The sequence below is a fragment of the Peromyscus maniculatus genome, chromosome 1 (assembly GCF_049852395.1).
Source record: "Peromyscus maniculatus bairdii isolate BWxNUB_F1_BW_parent chromosome 1, HU_Pman_BW_mat_3.1, whole genome shotgun sequence".
Classification (NCBI taxonomy): domain Eukaryota; kingdom Metazoa; phylum Chordata; class Mammalia; order Rodentia; family Cricetidae; genus Peromyscus; species Peromyscus maniculatus.
This window is the reverse complement of record NC_134852.1, coordinates 65,240,298-65,259,077: the sequence shown is the minus strand read 5'-3', so window position 1 is coordinate 65,259,077 and position 18,780 is coordinate 65,240,298. Positions and strand designations below refer to the sequence as shown.

Below are 18,780 nucleotides of genomic sequence, written 5' to 3'. Positions count from 1 at the left end.
TGGGCTAGCCTTGAACTCCTGATCTGCTTTCCTTGATCTCCCAACGGTTAGAATCACAGGTATATGCCCACACAACCAACCCTTGCACACAAACTCTCGCTTTGTGAAGATGGGGCTCTTCGTTCATGACTGGGATTTCTTGAATGATTATCTAGTTGCGTATTTTATTTCTTCAGTTTCTTGGTTTTTCTCTAGTAAAAAATTATAACTGCTGTTTGAATTCCCCAAATCTATTGCTCTTGTTGTTTCATGTCACCATAAAACATGTTTTCCTTTTGTAGCTGGCTTCTAAGAGAAAGAACAATCACTCATTCCTTTTTATAAGCCTAGATTCAAGTTGAATTACTTCAGCCCCTTAGGAACTTTTAGAACAGAATCTATAATATTTATTTTAAAATCTAGGTAGTTAAACATAAGCCTTTTAAATATATCTTTTAGAAGTATTTAAATAGACATGTTGAACTTTGGATGGAATACACATGGAAACGTTATCATAGCATAGTTTACTATAGGAGTGTGGGGTCTTTTCTTGTCTCTGAAGCTGAATACGGTGCTTTGTTTAAAAACCTCCTAGTTCCTTGTTAATTCCTGTGAGTATTTATGCTCTGATTTATTGATTTTTGGCATGTCTCATCTATTGTCCCACAGCTTTTGCTGTTGTTTGCCCACAATCCCTTCACTGAGGCTTGAGTTTCTGTTTACTTTGGCATTTGAGCTTCCTGTTTAACTGCCTGTAGGCATTCTTTTCCTATACTATAAACCTTATTCAGAAATTGTATGGAACAGAAAAGAGACATTCTGGAGACTGATATCTCCCATTAGGAAAGCTACCCCATCCTCCTTTGGGGTGTGTATCCAAGTTGGGCTTAATTTGGCTTACCTTCAAGAATAATTGTTTTGACTTAATTTCACAGTTCTAAGACAAGTTAAAAGAACAGTGTAGGGAATCCACTGTAAATGCCCTCTATCTTGGCTTCATAAAAGTGCTTTTAGTATATTTGCAGAAGCTCGGTTTTTGAAATGCTGTGACTGATCCCAGATCTCATGGATACATGAAACTAGATCTTATCGATTGAAAAAGACAGGCTTTGGCTTCCCGTAATGAGCTGAGCTCAGTGAAGCTCAGTGAGCCACTGAAAACTGCAGGGTGCTGGCTAGAGAACCAGCGAGGGGATTAGTGGCTTCTGAGTCTGGCCCCATGTGGGTTGAGGGTGACAGGAGTTCTATCAAAGCTATCAGAAGAGAGCGCCCCTGCCACTTGGTCTCTGGAAAGCTTTGCCTCACTAGGGACAACACACTTAGGCCCATCTACCTGTACGATGAATCAAACCGAAATGATTACAAAACTAATCCATCTCTCTGCCTTTGTCACCCAGCCATCTAGTCACAGAAACAGCATCCTTTATGTCTTAGCTCTCACCACAGGTGAGGTGTTCACATGCTAAGGTAGGGATCTTGGGAATCTTAGGATATTTCCCATTATTTTGTACATAACATTAAAACAAAAAAGCACATAATTCACAGTATCACTTTTAAAATATTTTGATACCTTCCTAACTTGGTTTGTCTTATATGTTTTATGTTCTGTATTTAAGACATTTAAACACTCCTATTCTTCTGCCAGTTCTTTCAAATTGTGCCTCCTGTGCCTCTACACTTGACCAATGCCATGGCTTTCTAAATATTAACAGATATGGTAGCTTTACCCTCCTTCCTTTTCTAAGTGCAATTACTAACTTGTTGGTTCCTCACCGTATGTAGCAACGAGTCTTTATCTTATGTAAAACTATAAATGTGATAAATTATGACATGGCAATAGAATAATTACTATAATTGGTGTTTTTATATTCTTATTGTTAGCAATCACATGCTTGCCCTAAAAATTTAATACATTCCTGAGCATTAGTAGAGATCTGATATTAACAAATTTAAATTCTCAATTTCAGATTTTACTTTTTTTTTTCAATTTGAATGGAAACTTTCACATCATGATGACAAGTACTTGAGTATGTCTTCTTTCCTTAAAAAAACATGAAGACCCAGGGAGTTCAGTAGAACCTGTTTGATTGTCATCAGTTTTGCAGCAGTGGACATATCTTTTAAGATTTCAGAGTGTCAGTGTCCTTATGCACTTATTAATCTTACTGGAGATTATGCTTGTTTTGTATAATCTCCAATAAGAGATTATGGATAAATAATGCTCATAGGAAATGCAAGGATCATAGCACCTTCCTTGGCACAGCCCTACTCTCTGGAAGGCATTCAGAAACTGCTCACTTTGTCCCAGATTGGTAAGAAGCATACCAAAGAGCATTAAGAAGTTAAAAGGTAAAAGATACCACTTAGGATATAGTGAACTCCAGGGGACAGAGGTGTGCTAGTCAGTAATGCATTTTATATCCTAGTTCTTTTCTCCTGCGCTCTCAGACAGTAGCTCCCAAAGAAACTCAGGACAAATGGCTAACTGTGGTGCCTATTTAACATACCAAAGCTCACCTCTGGCTGCCAGGCTCTCTCAGCATCACAAGTAGGGGTTACAGAGTCCTGGCTTCTCTGCTCCCCCTCCCCAAACCTAAACCTCTCCAGTTTCTGAGCTTTGCTTCCATTTCCCCAGCTTCTTTTTCTTATATAACCCAGCTATTTTGGCCATGTGTTCTCCTGGTTCTTCTCCCTCTCCTGGTCCCTTTTCTCCTCTCTTCCTCTCTTGCTTTACCTCTTTCTCTCTCTCTCTCCACTCATGGCCCTGTCTATTCTGCTGTCCAGCATCAGTCTGGACTTTTACAGACTGTTCTCTCCCTTATATCTTCAAGAAAATCCTTCTCCTCAACTGTAGGTAGGAACAGTCATGTCCTCCTTGTCACTCACCTACCCAGCTCAAAATGCACATCATTCCACCCTGCAAAGCTGTTTTTAGGCCTCTAAGGCACAATAGTTAACTGATAATTTACCATTATTAAAGTTACAACTATCATAGTTTTTAAAGCATCTACTCCCTGAATGCTCAGTATCACATGATCATCTCTCAACAAGGCCATTCCTTATTTTATAATCCAAGTAACCCTTGCTTATATACTCCGATAGCCCTGGAATATATCATGGTGTTAGGAGAGATGCAGACAGATGTGTCCCAAGTTTCTTTCATAAGTTTTTCATGCTTCAGCTGACAAAATGACAGAAACTAGAATTACAGACACCTGTTTCCATTCAACAAAAGACAACTACTTATCCTACCCTCTAACAAAATCCAGGCACAAACACACTCAATATCATAACTATACTACTGTGAAATAGAAACAAAAAGGTTAAAACAAAAGCTTATTTGTCTGTCTTAGCAAGTTACCACTCCATAATAAAGGATTGATTTCCTGATTTTTCTACATAATCTTTCAAAAATTAAATAATACAGAAATAAGTTGTTTACATAACCATGTGACTTGTTTCCTGTTTATTATAGGCGTCAAAGGCTAATGATCCTCCCAAAACACAACTAGAAATCAATTTAAAGGATGAGCTGAGCTTCTAATTTTCTGGGAAATCTTTCAACTAAATTAGCTCAGAGGCCAATCAGGGATTTAAGAAAGATGTGCTGAGTTAAAAATTAAAACATCACTTCTAGGATAGCTGGGGATGAGGGCAAAGACTTAAGTTAAAAAAAAATGTTCAGCGTAGCAAATCGTTATTGTAATATGATGGCTAATCTTGACTACATCTGTGATTAACTAAACCCCAAGCAGCTGCGTACAGCTATGAGAAGATAATTGTAATCTTGCTTGGATTATTTGAAGCAGAAGACCCATCCAAATCAGGCTCATTTGAGGTTCAAAGACTCACCCTAAATCTGAACCACACCTTCTGGTGGCAGCCCACATAAAAGGACATGAAAGAAGGAAGATTTTGCATTTTGCCTGCTTGCCATCACACTCACTGGCAAGTCCTGATCCTGAGGCATTTTTTTGCTGATGTTACAACCCAATGCTTTGGGATTCCAACAGAGACTGGAAATTGGCAGCTTTCCAGGAATTCCTAAGAGCTCCAGCACTAGATTGAAACTGCTGAAACATCTGATCTCCAGGACTGAACAACCACCAGATCCTTGGCTTTTCTGTTAAGGGACAGCCATGGTTGGACTACTCAGACCACAGCCTGTAAGCCACTCTAATAAGAACCCTAATACAATAATGCCTCAGCATCAGGACATACCTAAATATAATAAAAGCAACATGCAGCAAGTTGACAGCCAATATCAAATTAAATAGAGAGAAAGTTAAAGCAATTCCACTAAAATCAGGAATAAGACGAAGTTGTACACTCTCTCTATACCTATTCAATATAGTACTTGAAGTTCTAGCTAGAGCAATGAGACAACTAAAGGAAATCAAGAGGATGTAAATTATAAATGAAGAAATAAAAATACTGTATTCACAGATGATATGATAGTATACATAAGCCACCCCCAAAATTCTACCAGGGAACTCCTACAATTGATAAACACCTTTGGTCAAATGACTGGATACAAGATTAACTTAAAAAATCAGTAGCTCTCCTATATACAAATGATAAATGGGCTGAGAAAAAAATTAGAGAATTAATACCATTTAAAATAATCTCAAACAATATAAAATACCCTAATGTAATGTGAACTAAGCAAGTTCAAGACCTGTATAAGAACATCAAGTCTTTGAAGAAGGAAATTGGAGAAGATATCAGAAAATGGAAAGATCTCCCGTGCTCATGGATCAGTAGGATTAACATAGGAAAAATGGTCATTTTAGCAAAAGTAATCTCAGATTCAATGCTATCCCCATTAAAATCCCAACACTATTCTTACAGACCTTGAAAAAAACAATACTCAACTTCTCAGGGAAAACAAAACAAAACAGAAACAGGATAGCTAAAACATTCCTGCACGATAAAAGAAACTGCCAGAGGTATCATAATTTCTGATTTCAAGCTCTACTACAGAGACATAGGATTAAAAACCACATAGAATTGGCATAAAATCAGACCTGTTGTGGGAAAGTAGTTTGTTTATGCTGTGGAATATTATTTTAACTGTGCAAAGGTGTGTTACATTTGTTTATGCTGAATTTATATAACAATGTAAGGATGTGTTACATTTGCTTGTGCTATATTTGTTTTAATTATGTAAAGATGTATTGCATTTGTTTCACTTTGCCTGCCTAAGGCACCTGATTGGTCTAATAAAAAGCTGAACAGCCAATAGCTAGGCAGGAGATGGATGGGGAGCTAGCAGGCAAAGAGAATAAATAAGAGGAGGAATCTGGAAAGAGAAGAGAGATGAAGGAGAAGAGAACAAGGGAGAAAGAGAGGGACATGCTCAGGCCAGAAGCCAGGCAGTCCCCAGGCAAACATGAGAAGCAATGAAAGTAAAGTAAACAGAAGGAAAGAAAGGTAAAATGCAGATGAAGAGGAACAGGTTGTTATAAGAGCTAGCAATAAATGAGTATAAGCTAAGACTGAACATTCATAACTAATAATAAGTCTCTGTCATGATTTGGGAGCTGGTTGATGGCCCAAAAGAAAAAGCCTGGTACAAAGAACCAGATATAAATCTACACACTTATGGGCATGTGATTTTTGACAAGCTTAGATATTTTTTAATGTTTGAAGTCGTTGTTCCTGAGGGATCAATCACTTCAACTCCTCATCAAATCATGAAACTGTTCATTATTCTTTTCTAAAACATTGGGCATTTTCAGAATACTGTGTGGTTTTTCACTTACTGTGCCAGAACAACACATGCATATTTCCCTAGAGAGTCTTAAAGTTCACACTGGATCTTATATCATCATCTTTTTGCAAGTGGAATATTTATCTTTTCACTATCTATCTCTAAACACTGAACATCCATCGGTGGTGTCTATAGAGGGTGGCTTTTCCATGATGTTCTCTAATTACAAATGAGCTTCCCCCATACAACTCAATTATTGATTCTAAATCCTGAAAAAAGAATATATTATATATATATAATTTCTGCAGATTCCACAGTGTAGAGACACACATGCTCATGGAAAGAACAACTTTTTTTTAGATCATATAGTTGTATGAGAATTATATTACTTTGCAGACAAAAATCTAGTGGGTTCTAACTTCCTAAGGGATCATTTGGTGAATAATTTTGGTCATTTGAGCTGTGTTAGTTCTGGACTTTTGTGTGTAAATTCTGCCACTGATGTCCTCTCCAGCCTTAAACCATTGGGTTGTTATTTTTTAAAAAATATATGTCATGCTTACTTTTTATTTGTTTATTTACATAAGTTGTGTGTGTGTGTATGTGTGTGTGTGTATGTGTGTGTGTGTATGTGTATGTGTATGTGTGTATGTGTGTGTGTGTGTGTGTGTGTGTGTGTGTGTGTGTGTGTTTGAGCACAGGTGCACATGTGTCATGGCTCAAATGTGGAGGTTAGAGGACAACATTTGGAATCAGTTGTCTCCTACCATGGGATGCAGAGAGAGACTGATCTCAGCTCATCAGGCTGGAAAGGCAAGCACTTTTTCTGATGAGCCACCTCACCAGCCGTATCTATTTGTTTCTCTAGAAAGAGTCTTTTAAAATGTAGACCAGATTTGCCTAGAATTTGTGATCCTTCTGCCTCAGCCTCCAGGGCAGTAGGATTATAGAAATGAACCAGATGTTTTGGTAATTTTGGACTACAGACATACTACTCTCTCTCTAATTAGTGTTTTGATGGCTTCTCAAAATTCTTCAAATAGTTAAGTGAAACAGTTATCTCTTGTTCTGCTCACATCTATGTGCTTTTATATGTATGTTTGGATGTGGTACTTAGATAATCACAAATATAAGAAGTTTGTCTGGATGCTGTAAACTTAGAAGAACTTTGTCATGTTCAGGTGGGACATCTCATATACCAGAATAATGAGACATTCTTCTGCAATAGGATTTCAATTGATTAAAGTACACTAAAAATACAGATGTCAATGAAGAAATGATACTTTTGAGTTATAGCTGTGGTCATGAAAAGGCTGTCTGAGGTAGTCAAGAATATGTGTGACAATAACTGCAGATGGAAACATCTTCACATCTAAACCATTATCACTTAGTAAACAGTGAGGGTTGTGTATAGATGAAATTTTAAATTGTTCCCCAGAAGGTCATAGTAGTTAAGAATTGGTATAAGATCATTAACAGAAGAAAAAAGCCAGCAAAATGTTATCTAGCTGATGATTTTAAAGGGGAATATTATATATTCATATATTATACTTACATACTTTTATAATGTACACACAATACAGCATGTAAGTGGTTACTAAGACCACATAATGTTATAAATCCTAAAAATTATGTTTGTTATATTCTGAAAGTTACATAGTGGCCAAACCTTTGAATGATATAGAAATTAGTAAGAATCCCATTATCCCAAATTTAGAAATGCTACCTGCAACTTGATTCCAGATTGTGGTGAAGCCTTTTTACCCGTGAGAAATGTCATCTTTTATCAGATCTCAGTCCTACCTACCATCTGGACCTCATAGGAGTGAAATTCTGCTTAGGAGATAATATTCATGACATTTATACAAACACAGAACAGATGGAAATGATCTAATATCAAAATATGCTAGTGACTCATTGAACTCCAGAGGAGAGGACACTTTGAGGTCAACTGATATTTATAAATGGTACTTCAACATCAAGAACATTATGAGAAGTTACTGTCTGAAGATTCAGATCATGTACTGTGTATGAAGGACTTGCTCACATTAGAAAAGTTAAGTCACCTGGACAGTACTAACAGCTTAGGAGGCCTAACCAAAATGTAGATTTACTCCAAGTGCAGTGGAACTGACCCAACACAAGCATGATGTACCCTTTAAAAGAGGATTGTTTCTACAGAGGGCTGTAAGGAATGAAAGCTAAGATTCTTATCCACCATACTCAGGACTCCTAAAAATCATCACCCACTTGGTCATGGTCTTGTATGACTGAAGGTCAGATTCTGCTGGGAACCCTGTTCTCGCCAGCATGGTCATCATTTATCAATAGGTAGGCCCAGAGACTGGACACACAATTTCTTTGCTGAAAAGGGTCACTTTATAAAGGGGATAATAATGTAAACTGCTCTGAATGTACTCCTCATATTGTGCCTCTCCCCAAGGGCTAATGTTAAGGCTCCATTCTTCACGATATTGGGCAAGGTTATTGACCAGCTTGAAGCACAAGCACCAAGAAGTCCTCTTTGGAAAGAAAAAAAGAGACCAATAATGACTGAACATCAATTCCTCAGTGACTTAGTAAAAAAAGAGACCAATAATGACTGAAAATCAATCCCTCAGTGACTTAGTAAAAATAATTCTTGGTGAAGTTCATCAGAGAAAATCAATTGGGATATTTCTAAAACAGCAAATTTTGCAGGATAGAATTTCAGAACACAGGCATTTAAATTTCACTCCAATCTTCTTTAGAGATTGTTTCTGATGTCTACCATGTTCTCAGACACAGTACTCCATTGCCCTTCAGCCTCTGTTGTGGACAGTACTGTCTGACCCTTTATCACACTACATCTTCATGCCACGTACCAACTAGAGGACTAGAGGAGGTCCACTTTAAAAGTAGCTTCTAGAAGCTCTCCACCAACTTAGATTGGTTTATAGGCCCATAAAAATCAAAGTTTTTCATGAACAAAGCTCATGCATTAGCTTCACATAATGGTTAGTAACACATTCCCTATGTTATTGTGTGGATGGATGATCAGAAAAGAGACCACCACCTCCACATAGCCACACAGCCTGTATTATTCAGTATGCTTTAACAAAACAAAACAAAACAAAACAAAACAAAACAAAACAAAACACAGAATTGATAGAATGAATCTATCATCTGTCTGTCTATCATTTATCACCTATCTATTTATCATCTATCTACCTAACATCTCTTTCTACACACACACACACACACACACACACACACACACACACACACACACACACACAAGATTTATTAGAGTGACTGGCAGGTAATGTTCTGACTATTCCAACAATGTCTGTCTCCTGATGGAAAGTCCAAGAATCCAATAGTTGTTCAGTTTAAGAGACTAGATATCTCAGCTCCTCTTTAGTATATGCTGGAATCCTGAAGAGTAGACTTCAATACCAGTGAAGGAATGAACCTGTCAGTGAGAGTGAAGGCAAGCAGGCAAAGAGCTGCCACCAGAAGGTGTGGCCCGGATTGAAGATGGACTTTACCACCTCAAAAGATCCAAATAATCCCTCACAGGTGTATGCAGTCCTTTGGGTTTTAGTTAATTCCAGGTGTAATCAAGTTGACCAACAGGAACAGCCATCACACTGTCAAAAGTTACAATGAATACCTTGAGTTCACAATGTGATTTAACAGGACAGGAAGTGAGAGGGATAAAGATTTGTAGGAGTTGGAAAGGTGTGGGAAAGAGGGGATAGTCTGTGATTAGAAGAATAAGTAATTAAAAACAACTCATTACCAAAGTGTCAGAAGTGTGAGACAACATAATAACTACCAGAATCTACTCATGATCAACCTTATAAATATCTATGACAAAGGTAGCTATTTAAGAACTCCACTAGCCAAGGCATATAAAGGAGGGTGATAATGGTTTTGGTTATATTGAATAAAGATATAATATACTTAAATAGTATTTCACTTGAATACATGTAACCCTGAAACCTAGGAAGATATTAGTGTTATAGAGTTGAAGTCATAAATACTAAAGCAAGCATGTTGGCTTCCACCTGTGATCCTGGCACTTGGGAGACAAATGCAGAGGAACCCAAGTTCAAGCACAATCTAGGCCACACAGGAAGTCAGTAGCCAGCCTGAACGACACAGTGAAATTCTATCTCAGAAGAACTAGAGGGATAGAACACAGAACACTTGCCTGGTGTGCACAAGGTCCTTGGATTGATCCGGAGGACTGCAAAGCAGGGAGGGGGAACCTAAGTGAAACCCAGAGTTGTGTAGAGGGAACTGGATGGCAACTAGTGGAGTCTCAACGTGAAATGGGGTTGGCATCCCAGAATCGGAGAGAAGATTCAAAATCGAGCCTTCTCGAGTAACATTGGGACAAGCACAGATGGTTTGGTGAGATCGACAGCTTCCTGTGCACGTCATTAAAAGAATTGCTGGAGAGGATGGGGGGCAGCAAGGCTCTAGGATCTAGAGCAGGGCTGTCAGTCTTCCTCATGCTGTGACCTTGAACCATAAAGTGATCTTCATTGCTACGTCATAACTCATTTTGCTGCTGTTTTGAATTGTATGTAAATGATTTTGGAGTGTTTGTCAAAGGGGTCGTGACCACTGGTCTAGAGTATTCAAGAGGAGAAAGTGAATCCAGTAGGTAATTTGTTAAAATAGAAGAAAAAATGATTGAAGCAGTTAAGAAAACTTCAAAATGAAAGCCAAGTATCTTAGCAATCATTAGAGAAAACCATGATAAGAATGATTAGCCGTAACAAACCAAAAAAAAAAAAAAAATCAATAATTTACTTCAAGAAAGTTAGGTAATAGCATTGCCATCCACCCAAAGTAACATTGATGTGTTTCTCTCCATATGAGTGATTTCTAATTAGTGAAATGTTCAGTGTATAATTACGTTTCACTTTATTTCATCAGATTGGGAAGACTCTACTTTCCAGGAGAGGAAAATAAAGCCTCTCTGGGACTGTCATGCATTACTTAGGCACATACTTCTTGGAAAAGCAATTTTAATAGTTTTAATGAGTTTTTATACAGAGGAGCTTTTCCTTGAATGCTGTTGTCCACGTGATCACTGAATAAACTGAGAGTGCACAATTTTTTTCCTTGTAAGTCTCACCAATTTTATTAATGTAAACAAACATGTCACCAAGTGAACAAAGGAAAATAAAGTTGGAGGGTGACAGAGAGGAAATTCTCAAACTTGGGAAGTAAATGCAGCTTTCCTTGGGATGATGGTGAGTGTGGCTCATCCAAGAAACAGAAAGAGAATGTTCAGTGTGATTACGGAGAGGGGTGTGGCTAAGTGATGTTGAGGAAAGATTCCCAAGCAGAATAATGACTATGCTCATGTAAACTTTCCTCCCTCCCTACCTCCCTCCCTTCTTTACTCTACCTTCCCTGCTCCCCTTTCTCCTTCATTCCCACCTTTTTTCTATTCCTTCCTTTTTCTGCATATATATATATATATATATATATATATATATATATATATATATATATATATAATGCCTTCATTTTCCAAGGTAAAAGAGAAGCAGACAGACATTAGGAACTATCTAAGACAAATCATGATTTCAGAATTAATAAACTCTTCTTATGAAAAGTGAAACTAAGCTTCCAAGCCCCAACACATGAAAAGGCAAGAATGCTTCATCCTTGTTATTCTTGATCTTTAAAATAACGAATAGACAAACATGCATGTATTTAAGTCTTGGAAACATGACTTTGCCTCCCTGATATTAGCTCTGACTGAACTAAAAGCTGTTCATATGATCGCATTATCTTCCTCTCCTGCTTGCACAGCCTTGATAATGTTTTGGAGAGCTTGGTCTCTAGCTGAATGTGTAGTTTCCCACCTCTCCTGGACTTTGGGGAACTATTGAATCCAAATATAGCCAGACAGATCACAAAAGTCTCTGATGTGTTTAGGAGAAATCATTTGTTCTCCTGACCAAAGAGAAACCAAAGCCATTGGTCCTTCAAAGTCAGGCCTTGAAAGCGCCCAGGATATGGTTGTTCCACAGAAGCTACAAGAAGTCAGCTTGCAGTGAGGAGACTGCAAAGTAGGAAAGCTGGGTCAGAATCCAAAGTGGCCAAGCACTGAGGTTGAAGTTGCATCGGTCCTAAGCTCATACCCAGACTTCTTGTCTAATCAAACCCTAGGTGCTAAGATATTACTGTTTAAGTTTTTGTGTAAACGCAAAAGCTACCTTACACATTAAAACCACTAATATGATTACTATAGATCTCCTTATTCTTTACTTTTATTTTTTTAATCATGTGTACGTGTTTGTGTGTGGATATGAACAAGTGAGTACAATTGCTTATGGAAGCCAGAAGCATTGAATCCATTGGCGCTGGAGTTACAGATATTTGTGCACCTAGGGATTTAGGTTGTGGGAACAGAACTCAGGTCCTCTGCAACATCAGCATATGCTCTTAACCACTGAACAATCATGCTAGCCTGCAGCTGAAAGGACCAAGCAAACACCGGCTGCTCAGTCTTCTCTCAGAGATCAGGCTTCAATTTCTGTTTTCTGAAACTTGAGCAAACAGTTTCTGGGAGGGCCGTGAACAAAAGACATAGTCCTTGCAGTAGCTCCCTTTCTGCACATACTCTCACTGCGCAAGGTTCAGCCAGTTCTTTACTGCCTGGAACCCCTCACCAACTTAGAGCTTTGTGCATGAGTCAAGGACAGAGCCTGGGCCACTGAGTCAGCCTCCACAATCACTATGTGCTATGCCAGCCAGCCAGCATGGCAGCTCAAGGACAAAGCCTGGGACTTGTACAGGCCTGCCCCAAAATGGTAACTGTAATGCCCAACTAACTCTAGTCAATTAAAAATTATTAACATGATTGCCACACGCATAAACCAATCCTGAGTTTATTCCTAAGGAGTCTGCAGACTTCAAGCCCCTTTTGCTTTAAAAACCCTGCCCCATTGCTACTCAGGGTCTCTCCTGCTCTGCTGCTGCATCAGAAGGATGAAGAGCCCCGAGTTAACTCATAACAGTACAAAGACTCTTTACTTTTGCATCGGATTCAGTCTCTTGGTAGTCTTTGGGGGACTCTGGGTACAACAACAACATTTGTATTTTTTGAAAAGTTTGTGTACTTCAGTGCAGTGAATTTCAGTTTTGTGAAAATAAACACAGGAAATGGCATTCATTAGCATCTTATGAGGAGCAAGGCAGGCTTTAAAGATTTGCTGTATACTCAGGCCTTGACCGCACTGAAGCTGGTGAACCCAAGTTCATGTTTATAGACACAGAATCTGAGGTTCAGAAATACAGCCCAGCCATGAAGTTCATGAATCTTTGAGCTGAGATTTGTGCTGCTTCAAAGTCTCTTTTTACCACTTCAGTTCAGGATAACTGTGATCTCCTAATATAAAGGAGTGACTGATTACACACAGCTTACAGGAACAAGCCGATGTGTATATGTATATATATATGTACACACACACACACACACACACACACACACACACACACACACACACACATTTTTAATGAAAAGGATGGGGGAGAATGAATATTGCTAATGTTAGCCATACACACAGTCTTAGTGACTAAAACCAAGTTAAATGTCCTTGTTTACTTACTGCAACATCTGAGAGAAATAAAACAGCTTGCTAAATTTAGTAACATTGAAATTGAAAACAATCAAGAAATATAATACATAAATATGTATATATGTATGAGCATATTGTGGATGTCTGTGTTTTGTGTGCAAGTGTTTACTTTTTGTGGAAGTTATTTTACAGGGAAAATGGACTGGCAGATTGTTAATGGGCTAAGACAGCATGTAGTCTGATAATTAGATAAATTGGACACAGTACGCTTCTGTTTGCTTTGGAACCTGAAAATTATTGGAACGTTTAAACACAGAGATGGCAGATGTTGAGTCCTCTTCTTAGAAGATCCGCCATTACTAGTAGGGCTTTATTCCAGTGCCCCAAGCAGGCAAGATCCCCTTTTCTTTCTACACATTAAAAAGGACAGGACTGTTATTAGGACTACATGCTAAATAGTATAAAATCATGCAGAACATCATTTGACTGGAAAAGAGAGCCTGCTGTGGTTTGAATGTGAAATGTTCCCTGTAGGCTGAGGTGTTGGGACATTGGTCCCTAGTGGGTGGCCCTGTTTTGGGAGGCTGTGGATCGTGTGGAGGTAGAACTTCATTGGAGAAAACAGGTCAGTAGGAGAGGACATTGGGGTTTGGAGCAGGCTCTACTTCCTGTCTTCCCTCTGCTTCTTAGTCACCCAAGAAGGAGCAGGCAGCCTCATACTTCTGTGGCCACAGTCTCAAGACAATCCCCAAACCATGCTTCCCTGCCCAAATGGAGTACAATCTCTCAAATGGGAGCCAAATCAAACCTTCTTCCATTGAGTCACTTTTTGGAAGATGTTTGGTCATGACATTGTGTAAAATAGTAAATGTTGGATCCTCAAATGAATCAGTTACCTGAGTTATAAGTTATTAAAAATAAATCCCTCATTCTGTGTGTTTGTTATCAATGGAAAAAAATAGAAAGTCGGCATCACTAAATATCTGATAGTACTATTGTTTGTAGTTTCTCTGTCTCTAAAAATGTTTTTTTTCTCAAATTTGCAACAGGAAAAAATAGCTTGCTATTAAACTGAAAATAAAATTCATTTTTATGTAAAATATCAAAAGACCATGTGCTCATAATATAAATATAGAGAACCGAAATATATAAGAAAAAGTAAGTTAGACAAAAGAGACTTAAGCAAGGAAAAATGAGGGAAAAATCCACTAGAACCAATATCTATGAAGTCTTAATATCTAGTAGTTACTGACCCCTAAGTAAACATGCTGTGTCCTTTCCAACTACCTTTAAAATATGCCCCTTGCCTTTAGAATGCTTTGCCGACAATGATGCTGTTACTTTTGTGGTTTTCTTTTTATTTCTAATAATACCTTAAATATTAAAAGTAAATAATTTAAGGGGACCAACCAAACTAATAAATAAGTCCAAGAGTTATCTTTTAGAATTCAAAAGCTGTCCCTGCTTTCCTTGGTGAGAGAGTGTCCTGTGTCCTATATGTGTTAATGTGGCTAATTTGAATGTGGGCATAATCTCAATAGTACATACCTATCCCTGCTTGATGTCTCCACGTGATGGCTCTTTCATTTATATTGTAAGCTACATGTTGGGAAAATGCACATAGAGCAAATGATCCACTGCAAATAAACCTGTTGTGTTATTGCCATATATCCTAGCTACTTGCAGATGGTTTACTTAGCTGTGCAAGAAGGGTACTGGGAACTGGGAGTTTCTGCAACATTCCTCTTGATGCATTAGGAGTCTCAGGAGCATAATAGATGAGGCCACACTCTGCACCACACAAATGGAAACAGCCTGTGAGTGAGATGCCCCCTGGTTCCAAGGACTCAGCCTCTTGTTGCTCTTTCTGCCCTTTTCTGAAAATTACAGTAGAGTAGTTGTATGCAGGTCCAAGTGCTGACAAGTAGCATTAGGAAACAAGAAAGAGCTAAGAGTTGTTTCCACTCAAACAAGACAATAAACATATTGTCTGGAAATAACGGCTGTCTAGGGAATCAGAGGCTAATTGTTTGATTTCCAAAGAGTACTATCAGGAAGGAGCATTGGTTTTATGCTTAGACCTGGAGTGGGATTTGTTCAACTTACAAGTACTATGCCTAATCTCACAGAGGTCAAACAAAGTGGTATGATTGTATGGAGACAGGGTCTTATTGAGTGGAACACTATAGTTCTGTGTGATCACTGGGGTTAGTCTGAGATGGCATGGATTGTACAAATGGAGGACAATGACATTCTGAGTTTATAAAGAACATCGTTCAGTGAGATTATCCTAGAATTAATGTACAATGTATAGTAAGAACAGGATGGTCTAACACAGATAATGTTGCAGAAAGAGCTCTCACCTCAAAAGAATAAAAGACACAATTTATTCTGGAGGATATATGGGAAACGGTGGCCCAGGATCACATGTTTAGGTTACCTCAAATTCCATGATCTGTATTGGAAGCAAGAAGTTTTTATAGTTTGTTTGTTTTTTTTTTGTTTTTCGAGACAGGGTTTCTCCGTGTAACTTTGTGCTTTTCCTGGAACTCACTCTGTAGCCCAGGCTGGCCTCGAACTCACAGAGATCTGCCTGCCTCTGCCTCCCAAGTGCTGGGATTAAAGGCGTGTGCAACCACCACCCGGATAGTTTTTATAGCTTTACAGAACAAAGAAAAGCACAAATCAAAACAGCATCAAAAACATCAGTGAGTACATCAGAGAGGCAGTTACGGAAAGATACAGCCAGCTTTTCTTTAGGCCTATGATGTTATTTGATGGCATTCTTCACTTTGGGGTTGGTGGAAGCTAGTGGACTGATAAGCCGATAGATTTCAAAAAGGTTTTTATCTATTAGTCACAAGATGTTAGTTCTGAGACTGAGGGTGGCAAGAAATGCTAGAAGCAGTCCGAGACAAGGTAATTAGCCTCAAGACCTGCAGCATTTCTGCCTCTTCACAGTTCTGTGGTTTTAATTAATCATTCTCTGCAGATACAGTTTCATTCTGGGAATTTGTTCCCAACAGTAACCAGGATGGAATTCTAGAAGAGACAGTAGATAGCATTATACTTTAGGTGTATCACTTCCAAAGACTCTCTTGTTTGTCTATTTAATGTGAGTTAAAGAAGATACAACCCATCCACTTTCTCCTATTTGCACTGTAAAACCAAAGTTGCTAGTGTCTGTGGTGGTCTGAATAGAAATGGCCCTCACAGGCCATATTTGAATGCTTGGTCATTAGGGAGTAGTGACACTTGACAGAGAAGTGTGGCCATGGGGAAAGAAGTGTGTCACAGGGGCTGGGCTTTGGGTTTTCAAGTGCTTAGGCCAGACCCAGTGTCTCTCTCTTCCTGCTGCCTATGGATCCAGATATAGAACTTTCTCAGCTCCTTCTCCAGCACCATGTCTGCCTGCAAGCCTCCATGCTTTCTGCCATGATGATAATGGACTAAACGCCTGAAACTGCAAGCAATCTCCACTTAAATGCTTTCTTTTATAACAGTTTCCATGGTCATGGTGTCTCTTCACAGCAAGAAAACACTGGCTAAGACAGTGTCTTTGGATGTTTTTTCCTTCCCTTGCATGGGATGAGTCTCAGTAGGCAGTTCAGTTAAATATAAACTTGGCCCAATATATTTGGCAAATGGTAGGAAGGTAATAGAAGGGGAAACATTGGCATGAAAATACTCTTTTAGCTGAGCACAAGATCAATGAGCTTGCTTTGTGGTGTATTATTTAGAACTGTCCTCAAGTTCCAGCTCTATGATAATACTTTCGCTACCATATTGCTTATTGTGTTGTTGAGGCCTTAGGTTTCTTTTTCAGGGTGGAAATATCTTTTCAAATGTATAAAAACATTTTGATGACCTGCAATTGCCTTTTAAAAATCTGATCTATTCCTTCACCCCAGTTCTTCCTAACCTCTGACTATTATAATCTTAAGGATATTACAGAATTACTCCACCCCTGAACTCACAACAGCTCTGGTTGCCTATAGAACACCCACTAAACATCAAGCTAGTGAGCATTCCAGCATGGAAGTGTAGAGTGGCCCACCCTTAGCTGAGGAGCTATTAAAATTTGATGGCCACTAGGAGAGGGAGGGTCAGGTTTTTGTGTTATTTGTTTGCTTTGTTGAGAGAGGTAGTCCCTGGTAGTTCCAGGATGCTTTGATGATGACCCCATTATGATATACTCATGCATATATAGGCAGAGCAAATTGGACTTAGTAAGCTATTTAAAAACCACAACAAAAATAGAGGACATGAAATTTGGAGAAACTTGTGAGGCATAAGGTGTAGATCCAGGAGGTGTTAGGGGAGCTCTGATGGTAAATGTAATCAAAATACTTTGTAGATATGTGTGCAAGTCTTAAAGAATTGATGAAAATAAGGTTAAAAAGTCAAATCCAACCAAACAGAAAATAAATCTAATATACTACAATATCTTTTAAATAAATTTTTTCTCAATTTGAGAAATTAAAACTGTTGGGACAACATCTTTTTTTCAATTTCCTTAATAAAGTACATATAATTCAGCAAAATGAGTTTTCAAATTGGGGTCATTTAGGTGGTTAAAAATATCAGTACGGCCTTAAAATGACTTCAATCTCTTTGTAGGTAAGAATCAGTTAAGTGAAGATCAACTTAATGAGAGCACAAAGAGACTTTCTTATCTCAGTAGGAAAAGTGATTCATTTCAACGTATAGAGGAAACTGTGGGAGGTAATCCACTTTGTTAGAAATAAATTCAGAATGTCTACAACTGAAAAGTAGTAAAACTCATCATTTTTATATTATTGAAGTTTCTATTAGCAGTACCTGACTACCAAGCTTATCTGTTCAATACTCCAGGATTCCTAAATCAAATTTTAAAATCAAATTTACTGCAACCTGACACTTACAATTTGCTAGTGTCTCTTTTATGTCATTGACACCACTGACATTGAAATTTCACAGCTCAGTTAATGTGCTAAAAATTCACCTAAAATACAAAAAAAAGTAACCTTCAAATATAAGGGCAGACAAAAACTTAACTCCTATTTAGCTGTATATATGTCATACATGCCTTAGTGTTTAATATATTAATTATTGAACCATTAGACACGTGTGTGGAATTGAATGAAAATGACCCCCGTAGGCTCCTGTATTTGTTAGTTGGTCCCCAGTTGGTGAAACATACTGGGGAGGATTAGTAGATGTGGTTTTGTCAGAGGAGGCATGCCAGCTGTTGCTGCCACCATGCCTTTGTGCCACGCCATCATAGACTCTAACTTTCTGAAGTGTTAAGTCAACTAAACACTTTCCTTTGTAAGATACCTTAGTCACAGTCTTTTGTCACAACAATAGAAGAGTAATTAAGACAACACGTTAGAGGCAGGAGTTTCTTTTATAAATTAAAACTACTCTGAAACTCTTGAACTGCACAATATAATGAATTTATTCATGTGCCCGGTTTGTTAGTATACAACATAGTCTAAGATCCTTTTCTGCCAC

At 38.3% G+C, this 18,780-nt stretch overlaps 1 protein-coding gene across 5 annotated transcripts in view; it reads right to left on the bottom strand.

The window, feature by feature from the left end:
* Luzp2 (leucine zipper protein 2) overlaps positions 1 to 18,780 on the bottom strand; it is a 351,648-nt gene that overhangs the window by 207,498 nt on the left and 125,370 nt on the right. The window lies entirely within an intron of this gene.